Genomic DNA, 15,152 nt, shown 5'->3' with positions numbered 1-15,152 from the left:
ACATGCTCCATGCCTGTGGGGTGATTGACTGGTTGCCTCCCAGCCAGAGAGGGCAGAGCTGGGTGAAGATCCATTAGACACCTGAGCCTTATAAGCAGGCTGAGGAGCTCAGGGAGGGGAGAGACAGCAGAGAAGAAAGGACACTTTTGCAAGGCATCACAGGAAGCAAGACAGGCTCTTGTGAGGAAAGTCCTGAGGGAGGACTGAGAGCAAGACAGACTTGTGAGGGAAGAATTGAGAGGGAAGTTGGTGATCTGGATGTAGCCCTGTGAAGGGACAGAGGGCCTCCTTGTTTATGGTCACTGGAACTATCCAGAATGTTTACAAACACACACCATATGCCTGTAACTTCCTTAAATGTTGCTGCCAGCGCACTATCATATGTCCATCTGGCTCAATATATGCTTTGTTCAACTTATTCAATCAATCCTTTGTAATTCCATACAGTAGGGGTCCCTGGACTTTTCAGATGAACATGTTGATATGATTGAAGCCCAAGAGTCAAACCAAAGATTGACATGACTCATCAAACCCACCTTTGAAAGGGACCAAATAAATCCCAAATTATCTAAAAGTTCTCCCCGATATGGGTACACCCTACTCAAGATGTAGAAGGCTTCCTCTAAAAGACATGTCAGAACAGTTGAGGAAAGTTTGCATGCCTTCAGGGAAGAAAGTGCCCCTACTATATTTGTAATCATTATCTGATCATATTCCTTGCACAAATATTAGGGTAGCTCAAACTACCTATTCAAACGTGCTTTTAAATTATAATTAAAAGGAGGTTGGTTTCATAAACACCTTTTACATTCTAGGTACCCTAAATTGCTTTCCAGGCAATGAAATATTTACCCTTCACCTTTAACCCGAGGACTAAAACTATTAGTCAAGGTGAAAAAAATATATTTAATGCAACTTACTATTAGGGCAGGTTGAATAGCAGAAGAAATATTCATTGAATATCTTCAGCAAATCCTATTGGTATTCATCTAATAATACACTTAACAAATAATATTTGACTAACTATATGGCTGGTCGAATACTACAAAGTCGGTATTTGTCAGATGACTTAGCTGATGACCTGCCAAGTTAATCAAAATGCTACATTCAATGACTGCTACTTGACAACTTCTACTTCTACCTCTCCTGGTTTTGTTACATACTTTCCCATTCTGGCTTGACTCAAATTTTTCTTTTTCTTTCAGTTCCTGAAGACAGAATGGTCTTCAGTGTTGCTTTAATATCCTCTTTCCCTATCTCTCTAAAACCCTTTCCCCTCTCGTTTTCTACCTGTTCTCTTTCTCCCCTGTATTCTCTCTCTTTTCCTATTCTCCCCCACAAATTGTATCTGTTCATATTTCCCTTTTCTAATATCACATCATCTCTTCCCTTCTCTCTTGCCTAAACACACCCATCCACGGACCCACTCACCCATGTGAAATTTTAACAGACATGTAATAGTCAAATGAATAAATACCCCAGCCACAGATGGATACTTAGGATTGGGGACTCTACTGTCCAAGGGCAATGTGAAAGGAGGCTGTGACGTTGTGCAGTCTATATGGTTTTATAAAAACTTGAGTAACTGAGGTAGTTTTAGAGAAAATACGGTAATAAGTGAATGTAAGTAACTGGGATATGCCTCATGCAAAAGGTCTCTTGTAAGGTATCATTACAAAGCTTATAATCTACTGAGTATGATCATCTGATTTGTATAAATGTACCACTCTTGTATCTAAAACTAGAAATATAAAATGTAACTCTGAGGGCCTATTGTAATTGTGTAAAGTGTGGACCATTAATGATGGTTTGGAATCTTGATGACTCCCATTGTCTGCAGATGGCTGTATTTACCTGTGAGTCTTCCTGTATATGTGTGTGCTGGCAAGTGAGTAATGAAGTCTTGCAGTGACATGTGATCATGTCACCTGAACTGGAATCCATCTTTAACCTGGTGCTTTTCCAGTGAGGGGGGGTGGAAACCCAGAGGGACAAAGAGTTCCCGCCTTATGCAAAAGATATATAAAGGGGGGGAAGAGAACAGAGAGGGAGAGGAGCCATCATGAAGAATCCCCTAGCTACCACCTGAGCTGCAACAAGAGCTGTACCAGGGGAAAGGATTGTGCCCAGGCCTGGAAGATGTCCAGTCTGAGAAAAACTTACTGAAGCATCTCTGAGGGTGAGATTATCTGTATTTAGTTTGATTAGGCATAGATTTGCGCATTTTATTTTATTTTGCTTGGTGACTTACTTTGTTCTGTCTGTTACTACTTTGAACCACTTAAATCCTACTGTCTGTATTTAATAAAATCACTTTTTATTTAGTAATTTACTCGGAGTGTGTATTAATACCTGGGGGGAGCAAACAACTGTGCATATCTCTCTATCAGTGTTATAGAGGGCGAACAATTTATGAGTTTGCCCTGCATAAGCTTTATGCAGGGTAAAACGGATTTATCTGGGTTTAGACCCCATTGGGAGTTGAGCATCTGAGTGCTAAAGACAAGCGCACTACTGTGAGCTGTTTTCAGGTAAACTTGCAGCTTTAGGACAAGTGATTCAGACCCTGGATCTGTGTCTGGAGCTAGACAGGGGTGTCTGGCTCAGCAAGACAGGGTGCTGGAGTCCTGAGCTGGCAGGGAAAACAGAAGCAGGGGTAGTCTTTGCACATCGGGTGGCAGCTCTCAAGGGGGTTTCTGTGATCCAACCCGTCACAGTGTCCAAGGGCAATGTGAAAGGAGGCAACAATTCCTTCCTAAGTTGCTGGAAAGGGATGGTGAAGTTCTGAACAGAATGCTGTCCCTGGATCCGGTTTTGGATCAGCTGTTAGCTAGTAGATGTCTGAAAAAACTTGGAGACCCCCAGCCCAACTTCCTCTGGCTGCTGGAGAACAGAAGGAGCATTTCTCTCCAGCTCTGTCACACTTCTGGACACTCAATGTTTTCTCTCATTATGCAGTATGGCTCCAAGCCTGTTTCCCACTGAAGTCCCAGCTTGACTTTAATGGGAGCAGGATAGGAAACATCATAGATAAAACTAAAAGGTCCGAATCTCGCTGGGGCCTGGGGAGAGGTCTCTGCCTCGGACTCTCTTTGCTGATGGCTCTTCACTCCTTCCTCAGTGACTCATCGCTCCTCAGCACTAACCTACCTCCCCCGTCTGCTGAGGGGCCCTGTGGCCTGGCTATGTAGCTCAGGGGGTTAGAGTAGTCATCCTAGAATGCAGAGGTCACAGGTACAAATCTTGCTAGTTCTGGGTAGTGGTCTGTGCCTCAGAGACTCCTTGCTGGTGGCTCCCCATTACTTCCTCAAATCTTCCCTTTTAATTTAAGGGCCAGAATCTTATCTTTATTACAGCAGTGTAATGTAGAATAACTGGAGTTACTCCAGAGTACATTAGTGTAACTGAGATGAAAATCTCTCCTTTAAGAGTTGAGTTAATTAATGTATAAAAATCCATTAATCACTTCTAATTGCTTAATTTTTCCCACTCCCACATTATAAAGGACTTTTCCTCACATGGGAAGTTTGGAATTTTAAAGCACATTGGCACCATGAAAAAAAATGCGTATGCTTCATGAACTGTTTCTGAGAAACCTGAGTTGGGGGGACTTATTCTGGTCAAATACCACAGTGTCCTTACTTGAAAAGCTGATCATATTTCAATGATAACTGAAAGTTGGTCACTTTGGAATTATTTATATATAAACCCCCAAAAGCATGCTAGGTGCTTTACACATATGTAAGGATGTAGGGTCTGTCATGGAGAGCTTAGACTGGGATTTTCAAAAGCACTCAGGGTTGACTTAACTCTGCCCCACTGAAGTCAATGGTAAAATTCCCACTGAAATCATTGGGAGCAGAGATAGCCCAATGCTGAACACTACCGAAACCCCACCATTAAATTCTAAATACCCCACTATATGTTGAATAGCAGGCCTGTCTGTATCTATGTATTTATACTTAAAAAAATATAGTGGATTTACATATATAGGACCTGATTCTGCAACTCCTACACTAGCAAAACTTCCACTTATGTTACTGGAAAGCAGTGCCTGAATCACTGTAACAGTTTTCACTGAGCAAGGTCAGATGTCAATTCAAAACATAAGGCTTTCAGAATTTCTGTGCCTGTCCATCCATGCAAGCCAGTTCTGACATACAACTTTGTGAGCACACGGAACTTGGAAGGGCTTGCAATGTTCTAGTCCCAACCCAACTCTCTCCAAGTGGGGTTTCATTACTCCTCATTTGCCACGTAATGAACAACAAATGATACGCAAACTGTCGTTTCACAGTAATAGAAAAGAGTTTCTAAAACTTGCGTAGAACACACACAGAGGGGAAAGGGAAAACAGGAAAAGGGAATCACATTTAAAAAAATTAAAAAACAAAAAACCCCTTGGCCCACTTTCATTCAATTCTAACATTGACTCAGGCAGAGCAAGGAATGCATTTTTTCCTTGTAAAGTATGCTTTTTCGAGATTCTTGAATCCTAGCTTTCCGGTGTGTAAATAGATCCCTCTCTGCTATATCCATAAAGATCGCACTAATATGGCTGAGTTGAACAAAAGAAGAGCCATTTCTAGGTTGATCTCAAATTACCTATTGTATTTAAAAAAATTGGAAAAGTGGCAAAAAGGGGAAGCTGAACAACTTACATAGGCTTCTTACCTTTATTTATCCTAGCATCCATAAAAAGTGTAGTTGCCTTAGCAACTGTTACATCATATTCTACATTCCTTACCTCTAAGACACAGAACTTTCACCTAAACATACACACGCAGATGCAGCAATCAGCCATTTGAATCACATGAACTTTGGTTCTTTTACAATGTTTAAAAGGAAAGATGTGTTAGAATAAACTGATAAATCCTTCTTGGTGCTGTTGCTCAGTTTATATCTTCAGGGATATATATTTATTAAACTGTTCATTTAAAACAGAAACAATTATCTGAAACCCGGGCAACACGCAGTGTCAGAGTGACAGTACCTGGAAAACTGCACACACTTGCATTTTTATCAAACTAATTAAATTATATTTTACCGGTGTCTCTGAATACTCAAAAAGTTAAAACTCTCAGTTTCTTCTTCCCTGGCTTTAAATTTCTTTCTCCGTTACACTTTTACTATTTTAGACTTTGTAGAGAGTTCTAGTTTATATAGGTTCTTATACTGCATTCATAACTGTAGAATCTAAGCACTTTCCAGTAGTTCATTAAGTGCTATGCCTAACATCTGTGTTTGTTCTCTCATCCTCTTCCCATGGGAGAAGTGTGTGCAGTGGAGTATTTTGTTTTGAAATTTTATATCTATATACACACATACGTATATGCTTATGTTAGAGAAGGCCAGGTCAAAGAAATGTGCACTGCCCTTAAAGTAGAAGGCAGTGAAGTTTGCAGTGGTACCTAGCTCCTCTGGAGCTGATCAATAGTATTACATCTGACTTCAGAAAAAAATAAAAGAGAAAAGCTGATAAGCTTCCTGTCTACGGAAATGGGTGAGACCATTTGGCCTGACGGAAGGAGAAAAATGAAACTGTCTGAAGCTGGCAGATGGGCTATTTCTGGATACATATCAGGGCATAGCAAGTTTCTCCTCAGAAAGACAAAAAAAAAAAAATGTTATGCGTCATTTGCTGTAGCATAAGCTTACAGGTTATTGTCTCTGGGTATTCTTTTAAATAGTTCCTGCAATAAGTATGATAGCATTACAAGAAGTGTTAATGACAGGCATGAAGCAAGGAAATGTAAGAAAACCTCCCAAAGAAAGTTTCCCCTTCATGGCCACCTGAGCATAATTCCATTTAAAAAGCAATGAAAGCCAACCACTTTCTTATTGTTCTGCTCCTTAAAATTTCAATTCCCCCAGTTTCATCAGAAGCGGCTGCTCCTCAAAGCTAATGCACTGTAATTACACAAGTTCCTGATTCTCTGTGAAGGTTCAGCTCTGAAGGAGACAAAAATATTAAAGGCACAACAGCAAACTATCCTGTTGCAAAGGAAAGATAGGAAGAATAGTAAGAGGCCAATACGGCTCCATCAGGAGCACTTGACTGACCCAAAAATCAAGAAGAAATCCTACAAATAGTGGAAACATGGATAAATTGCTACGGATGAGTTCAGAAGAATAGTACAAACATGTAGGGACAAAAATCAGAAAGGCTAAGGCACCAAATGAGTTAGACCTAGCAAGGGACATACAAGGCAATAAGAAGAGAGTCTATGAATACATTAAGAGCATGAGAAAGATGAAGGAAAGTGTAGGTCTTCTACTTGGTGGCAAAGGACAGTTAATAATGGACGTCATCAAGAAGGCTGAGGAGTTTAATGCCTATTTTGCTTTAGTCGTCACCAAAAAGCTTAATTGTTTCCAGATACTAAACACAATTAATATTTACAACAAGGCAGAAGGAACACAAGCCAGTATAGGGAAAGAACAGTTAAAGAATATATAGATAAGTTAGATGTATTCATGTCGGCAGGGCTTGATGAAAGCAGTCTTGGATCAATTAGCGATTATCTTTGAAAATTCATGGAGGACGGGTGACGTCTCAGAAGACTGGAGAAGGCAAAATACAGTACCTATCTTTAAAAAAAGGGAACAAAGAGGACCTGGGCATTATAGATCAGTCACTCTAACTTCAATATCTGGAAATATACTGGAACAAATTATTAAACAATCAATGGGTAAGCACCTAGAAAATAATAGGGATAACACGTTAGAGCCAATAGGGATTTGTTGAGAACAAATCATTTCTAACCAACATAATTCCTTTTTTGACAGGGTTACTGGCAAAGTGGATAGGGGAAATGCAGTAGAAGTGACATATCTTGATTTTAGTAAGGCTTTTGGCTCAGTCCCACATGACATTCTCATAAGCGAACTAGGGAAATGTGGTCTAGATCAATTACTATAAGTTTGGGGCACAACTGGTTAAAAGACTGTACTCAAAGATTAATCATCAATGGTTCGCTGTCAAACTGGGACGATGTTTCCAGTGGGGTCCAGCAGGGCTCTATCCAGGGTCCAGTACTATTCAGTGTCTTCATTAATTACTTGGATAGTGGAACGGAGAGTATGCTTTATAAATTTGCAGATAACCTCAAGCTGAAAGGGGTTGCAAACCTTTTGGAGGACAGAATTAGAATTCAACTAACCTTCACAAATTGGAGAATTGGTCTGAAATCAACAATTCAATAGAGACATTAGAAAATGGGGAATAACTGGCAGTAGTACTACAGAAGAGGATCTGGGGATTATAGCAGATCACGAACTGAATGAGTCAACAATGTCATGCAGTTGTAAAAAAACGGGGGGAGGCAAACACCATTCTGGAGATATTAACAGGAATGCTGTATGTAAGACATGAGTGGTAATTGTCCTGCTCTCCTTGGCACTGGTGAGGCCTCAACTAGAGTACTGTGTCCAGTTCTGGTGTCACACTTCAGGAAAGAGTTGTACAAATTGGAAAGATTCCAGAGGAGAGAGACAAAAATGATAGGTTTAGCAACCCTAACAAATGAGGAAAAGTTAAAAACTGGGTATATTTTGTCTTGAGAAAAGGTGACTGACGGGGGATCTGATAATAGTCTTCATATACATTAAGTACCGTTATACAGAGGAGGAGGATCAATTGTTCTCTGGGTCCACAAGGAATAATAAGCTAAAGATTTAGGTTAGATATTAAGAAAAAAATTCTAACTACACGGATATTTAAGCATTGCAATAGGCTTCCAAGTAAGTTTGTGGAATCCACATCATTGAAGGTTTTCAAAAACATGTTGGACAAACATCTGTCAGGGATGGTCTAGTTATTACTTAGTTGTTCTTCAGTGCATGGGAGCTGGATTAGATCACATCTCAAGGTCCCTTCCAGCCCTACATTTCTTGTAAAACTGCCTTCCCCAGATTGCAGTGAAAAAGTTTACATTCAAACCAAAAAATTCTAATAATAAATACAATTTAGATTCAAAAGAGAGCACTTTTATAACTGAAAGCAAAATAGAACATATTTTAAATTCTACAGATTTCCAGCTACAGGCATAAATTATCTACAGAGTATTCTAAGAGCCTTCAAAATAAAGAATCAACTCAAAGTAATATTATATACCTTGTATTTTTGTAATCAAAGAACATTATACTCATATATTAATGGGAAAATGCACTAAAACCATTATGTGGTAAATTTTTGTATAGTTATTGCAGCAGTTAATACAAAAGAATATAAGCTTTCTTTGATCAAACTTTCTCTTAAAAAAAAAAAGGGTGTGTGGGGAAACTCTATTCTACTATCTATGAGCAGAATAGAACCATAGCGTCACTTGGAATTAACAGTGAATTTCCCAAGAAACTCTACTATATGTTGATAGAAAAGCTGATGACTATTGAGCACAGTGCATCATGGGATGCCGACGCAATGTTCCCATTCTCCCCTGTGACACTGTTTTGGTCCCGTCAGGCATTGCACAAACTTCCCAAAACACACTGCGGCAAGTTGCACTTTGGGATATCTACCCACAATGCACTGCTTTGTGCATCAATGCAAGCACTGCTAGTGAGGATGCACTCCATCGACACAATAAGCATGGTGTGGCCACACACAATTGACTTAAATAATTCAGAGGCTCAAGGTCAAATTAGATAAAGTTGACTTAATTTTATAGTGTAGACAAACCCTAAGGCTGGGCTGGAAGGAAGCACCTGTCTGTGTTTGGGATCCACAGCGGGAACCCTCTCCTGCAGTCAGGCACCTAAGCTGTTTCTTGCAAGAAGGGTGGCAGTGCATATCTAACTCTACACTAAACAAGGGGATGTGGGAAGAAAGGAAGGCAAAGTGTTTCCTTGTTGCCACAAGCCCAGTAGCTAGGATAGTCACCTAAGAGAGAGGAAATCCCAATTCAATTCCCCCTCTGCCTGATGAGAAAAGATGGTTTTTAACATAGATTTCCCTCCTTTCAAATGAGGGCCCTAACTACTGGACTATAGTAGTAGATCACTCTCCCGGGCCCAACACATATTGTATTATTTATACATAGTGGAATAGCTTCAACAGGAGAGACTGAGAGCCCGCACCCCCACCTCCATCAGGATATCCCTTACTCTAGTGGTTAGTGCACTAAGCGGAGATATAGTTGTTCAAATCTCTTCTCCTCGGGCAGATGGGGAAATTGAACCGGGGTCTTCAATCTCCCAAGTGAGCTCCCTATAACCACTACACTAAAGGTTATAAGGGAGGCCAACTGCCCCCCGAGCTGGGACTATTTTTTCAACAGCAGGGAGGCAGAAGTGGGCATCCCCACATGCTGTTCTTGTGGTCAGTGCTGCTCACAGCATGCAGCAGCAACATGTTGGAGCCACAGTTTGGGCAGCAGGGGAACACACAGTGACCGGCACACACTTCCACCTCCCCACCCAGGCTGTGGCTGTCTGGGTTCCAAATGGCGGCAGTACTACCTAACACTGAACCAGCCACCAAGTCCACAGCAGGTGAGTCAGATTGGTAGGCAGGCACCTAGTGGGAGACAGGAAGAGAAGGAAGAAAACATCTGCAGGCACTGGAGTAAACTTCAGCCATTGAATAGTTCCAGACTAGGGTTGCCTTGTTTTTAAATCTCTGTAAAACAAGATCGGGAGCTGCTAAGTGCTGCAAAAAGCAGCAAGAAATACCGCTGGCGAATGTAGGTGAGTACTACTTATTATTAATAATAATATCATCAGGAGGAGGGGTGGGATGGGGGTACTAAGAATACAGTCCTTTATTTTTGAAATAAAAACTTGGCAACCCTATACCAGACCCAGAACTGACTCCTACAAGACCCGCTCTACGTATGCCCTCCCAGTTTGACAGCAAATCATTGATAACCATTCTTTGAGTATGGTCTTTCAACTAGGGCTGTCAAGCAATTAAAAAAATTAATTGAGATTAATCACACGATTAATTTCACTGTTAAACTATAACAGAATACCATTTATTTAAATATTTTGGGATGTTTTCTACATTTTCAAATATGTTGATTTCAATTATAACACAGAATACGTGTACACTGCTCATTTTATTTTTTTTATTACAAGAATTTGCACTGTAAAAAACAAAAGAAATAGTATTTTTCAATTCATCTAATACAAGTACTGCAGTGCAATCTCTTTATAATGAAAGTTGAACTTACAAATATAGATTTATGTACAAAAAAACTTGCATTCAAAAATAAAACAATGTAAATTTTAAAGCCTGCAAGTCCACTCAGTTCTACTTCTTGTTCAGCCAATTGCTCAGACAAACAAGTTTATTTACATTTGCACGAGATAATGCTGCCCACTTCTTGTTAACAATGTCACCTGAAAGTGAGAACAGGCATTCTCATGACACTGTTGTAGCTGGTGTTGCAAGATATTTATGTGCCAGATGCACTAAAGATTTATATGTCCCTTCATGTTTCAACCACCATTCCAGAGGACATGCGCCCATGCTGATGACGGGTTCTGCTCAATAACAATCAAAAGCAGTGCGGACCGATGCATGTTCATTTTCATTATTTGATTCCACCAGCAGAAGGTTGGTTTTCTGTTTTGGTGGCTTGGGTTCTGTAGTTTCCGCATTGGAGTGTTGCTCTTTTAAGACTTCTGAAAGCATGCTCCACACCTCATCCCTCTCAGATTTTGGAAGGCACTTCAGATTCTTAAACCTTGGGTCGAGTGCTGTAGCTATCTTTAGAAATCTCACATTGGTACATTCTTTGCATTTTGTCAAATCTGCTGTGAAAGTGTTCTTAAAATGAACAACATGGGCTGGGTCATCATCCAAGACTGCTATAACATGAAATATATGGCAGAATATGGGCAAAACAGAGCACAGGACATACAATTCTTCCCCAAGGAGTTCAGTCACATTTAATTAATGCAAATTTTTTTAACAAGCATCATCAGTATGGAAGCTTGTTCTCTGGAATGGTGGCCGAAGTATGAAGGGGCATATGAATGTTTAGCATATCTGGCATGTAAATACCTTGCAATGCCGGCTGCAGAAGTGCAATGCAAATGACTGGTTCTCACTTTCTGGTGACGTAAATAAGAAGAGGGCAGCATTATCCCCTGTAAATGTAAACAAAATGTGTTTGTCTTAGCAATTGGCTGTACAAGAAGTAGGACTGAGTGGACTTGTAGGCTCTGAAGTTTTACATTGTTTTCTTTTTGAGTGCAGTTATGTAACAAAAAAAAATCTACATTTGTAAGATGCACTTTCACGACAAAGAGATTGCTCTACAGTACTTGTATGAGGTGAATTGAAAAAATATTATTTCTTTTGTTTATCATTTTTATAGTGCAAATATTTGTAATAAAAATATACACTTTGATTTAAATTACCACAATACAATGTATACGAAAATGTAGAAAATCATCCAAAATATTTAATAAATTTCAATTGGTATTCTATTGTTTAACAGTGCGATTAAAACTGCAAATAATCATGATTAATTTTTTTGAGTTAATTGCTTGAGTTAACAGCTATTAATCGACAGCCCTATTTTCAATCAATTGTGCACCCCCCTTATTGTAATTTCATCTAGACCACATTTCCTCAATTTGCTTATGAGAATGTTATGTGGGACTGTGTCAAAAGCCTTATTAAACCAAGGCTATCATGTCTACTGCTTCCCACATCCATCAAGCCAGTAACCCTGTCCAAGAAAGTAATTAGGTTGGTTTGACATGATTTGTTCTTGACAAACCCATGCTGGCTATTCCTTATAATCCTATTATCCTCTAGGTGCTTACCAATTAATTGTTTAATAATTTATTTCAGTATTTTCTCAGGTATCAAAGTTAGGCCGACTGGTCTATAATTTCCTGGGTCCTCTTTGTTCCCTTTTTAAAAAGATAGTATAGTCCCACTGAACTAAGAGTAGTCCCACTGAAGTTAATTGGACAACTCATATTGTCTAAAATTAGGCACATGCATATGTCTTTGCAGGATTGGGGGCCTATGTTTACATAGCATTTGAATGGGCTCTTATCTGGTAGGTACTACTGTAATCCATTGGCTACTTTGTGTGACACTCTGTCCCCCTCTAGCAGCACCTACACCACCTAGAGATTGATGAGTCTGCTGCATCCTTCGGTAAGAGCCAGGTGTGACGGGTTGCTCCTCCCTCCCCTCCCCCCTGGTGTACCACCCAATGTACTGGGGTCCCACTGAGCCCGCCTGTTCCTCCCGCCTGGGCTTCCTCACCCTGTTCTGCTGTGCCAGGACCTCAAGCCTCCTCTAGTACACACACAAGTAGGGACTCACCCAGCTGCAAAGGCACACAGACACCGAGATCAGCTCTGTGTAGGAAGACTCATTTTGGGGATTGCCCAGCACTCAAATGTACACCTCCTTTGGGCAGCAAACCCAAAATTGTATGGTCTTGCGCTGCACAGAAAACTGTACAGCGTAAACTCATGAAATTCACTCCCTCCCTCAATGTGAAGGAAGATATGTACAGCTTCCTCCGCAGTTATGAATTACACAAACTGGTTTTAGAATGAACAAAAAACAAGGTTTATTAACAACAAAAGGTAGATTTTAAGTGATTATAAGGGATAGCAAACAGATCAAAGCAGATTACTGAGCAAATAAAACAAACACACAAACTAAGCTTAACACACTAAAGAAACTGGCTACAAATAATAATTTCTCACCCTAAATGTTGTTTTAAGCAGGTTGCAGAATTTCTTTGGGGACAGGCAGCTCTTGCTTGCAGCTTAAAACTCCAGGTATATCCTTCACAGGTCAGACACCATTCCAAGCCCGGGTTCAGTACTTCCCTCCATTCCCTTTTGTCTTTGTTTCTTAGATATCTCCAGCAGTCATCCTGAGTGGGAATTCAGTGAAGCACAATCCCTGATTAACTCACTCCCTGGCCTTAAATAGGATTTACATATGGAGGGAATCCTTTGTTTCCCAGTTTGACCCTAACCCCTTCCAATGGAAAAATACCAGCAGTCCAAGATGATATCCCGTACCAGGTGACATGATCACATGACCCTGCAGTGTCAAAGCAGCATCCCAGGAAGCTTCTCAGGAAGGTGGGAGATTAGTATCTTCAAAGTCCTATTGCCCTTCCTAATGGCCCCTCCATGCTGATTGCCTACTGTCTGGTGGGTGTTCCCCAGATGCAAACACTTTTGTAATTGATACATAGTCCATGTTCCTAACATCAGATACAGAAATGATACATGCATACAAATAGGATAATCACATTCAATAAATCATAACCTTTCCAATGATATCTTACATCACCCATCTTACATACAACATATCTTAGTTATGCCATATTCATATCATAACACTAACTCAATGAAGAGTATGGAGGTGTAGTGCCACACCAGGTCACTTTGAACTCATGCAGTAGAGGCTCATACATTTAGCTCCAGAGGTCCCAGGTTCGATCCCACTCACCAAAGACAGGGGTCTGTCAGCGTTACACTACCACAATACAAATGTTTAATGATAGTTTACACCAATTTATCTGAGAGCAGAGTTTGGCCCATTGAATTAATTACTACTGAAGTTACTTGAGAAATTCAAATACCAATAAGATTTGTTAAACATAAAAGAGGGAAAGAAAGGGAAAAGGTACCACACCAGTGCTATCATATATTTAATATCAAGTTATGATGTTGCTATAGCATCTCACTTATGAATGCATAGCAACATAACAGTCTATGATGTGGCTTGATAAGATTTCTTTCACGGTTCAGAAAGGAAATGATCTCATCATAAGCCTTCCGTAAATATTACTCTCAGACGGCCATAAATTCATTGTGAAACTGTATGCAACAAATATTAATTCTTGTACATAAAAATCCACCTTCAATGGGGAATATGCTGTAAATGAAATTTGAAGAAAACAATCTATTAGCAAGAGGTATGTATGTATGTATGTATACTGCTGTGTAATTCCAACAACACACACAAGAATGTGTGCTTCTTAGTCCATTGGCACACACCAGAGGAATGAATGCTCATAAAAAATAAATGAAGAACTCATCTGTAGAGTTCTATAACTTTTTAATAAAAAGATTAAACAAAAAAATATATTTTAATAGCTTGCCTGTAATGAAGCGACTCCAGATTTACACTATTGTAACTCATAGCTGAATATCACCCTTTAAAAAAAGTCCTTTTTTAAACCATAATAGTTTTCTACATGTTGTATGTTAGACAAAAATAAGCCTGTGCATATTTAAGAAATATTGTGCTTCCCTGTTCTCCTCTAGAGCCTCAAATACTGCGGATGCTACTGCTCCATCCTCCTTTTTGCGGAGGAAAAGAAGTGTGTTTGACTTGTCAGAAGCCCAATGCTGCTTCCCTCTTCTTTGACTACTGTACTTCAAATTGCAGTGGCTACACTCGAAACTGAAGTGCACCTCCATGAGGGGATTAGCTTACAGCGCTGGGGCACTGTTTACACTGGCGCTTTACAGCGCTGTAACTTGCTGCGCTCAGGGGGGTGTTTTTTCACTCCCCTGAGCGAGAAAGTTGCAGCGCTGTAAAGCACCAGTGTAGCCATAGCTTACAGTGCTCCGATGTTAGTTGGGCCTTCCATTGCTAACTCATTTCAACGAGGTCCTTGAATAGCCAGAGCTTTGAACTGGCAAGCTATTAGTGGAAAGTAGGGTGACCAGACGTCCTGATAAAATCAGAGATCAGTCGGGATGCAATTTGTCCTGATATTTTGCTCTGCCGGTAGCACTTGGCCTTCCCTCCCCTCCCCACCCCGGTGTCCCGATATTTTCTTCATCTCATCTGGTCACCCTAGTGGAAAGGCTAAATGTCCCATTAGCAGATCAGTGAGTCATTCAGTCCCCATTCTGTGATTGTGTTGTAACATTAGCTTGCATTGTTTCAGTAGAATGAAACCTGTAGGTGGATGTGTGAGTGCAAACAGTATCTCTAAAAACATCTTAAATTCTTTTCAGGAGTGAAGGGGAAGAGAAGTAAAACCAACAGTTGAAGGAGAAGTGTGTGTGGAGTAAGCTGAAGCAGTGTAACAACAGGAGCAGTGAGGGGAGGACGGAGTAGTAAGAAAAGCTGCCATAGCAGGAAAAGCCCTAAACCCATTGTTAACAGCTGCATCTGTGCCAACAGAGGAGGCGTGGGTAAC

The 15,152-nt window shown here is 40.3% G+C and overlaps 1 protein-coding gene across 3 annotated transcripts in view; it reads right to left on the bottom strand.

Annotated features, from left to right (window-relative positions):
- The window catches only part of ARHGAP6 (Rho GTPase activating protein 6), a 482,928-nt gene that overhangs the window by 148,497 nt on the left and 319,279 nt on the right, over positions 1–15,152 (bottom strand). The window contains exon 1 of one of the 3 annotated variants that reach the window (XM_054007885.1): positions 12,685–12,705. The exons of the other annotated variants lie outside the window; for them this stretch is intronic. The gene's annotated coding sequence lies outside the window, so the exon portion shown is untranslated. Of the gene's footprint in view, positions 1–12,684; positions 12,706–15,152 lie in introns of those variants that run through there. 3 annotated transcript variants of the gene reach the window in all.

This window comes from Malaclemys terrapin, chromosome 1 (assembly GCF_027887155.1).
Source record: "Malaclemys terrapin pileata isolate rMalTer1 chromosome 1, rMalTer1.hap1, whole genome shotgun sequence".
Classification (NCBI taxonomy): domain Eukaryota; kingdom Metazoa; phylum Chordata; order Testudines; family Emydidae; genus Malaclemys; species Malaclemys terrapin.
The sequence above is the reverse complement of the archived record's forward strand: the minus strand, read 5'-3'. Positions and strand labels throughout refer to the sequence as shown.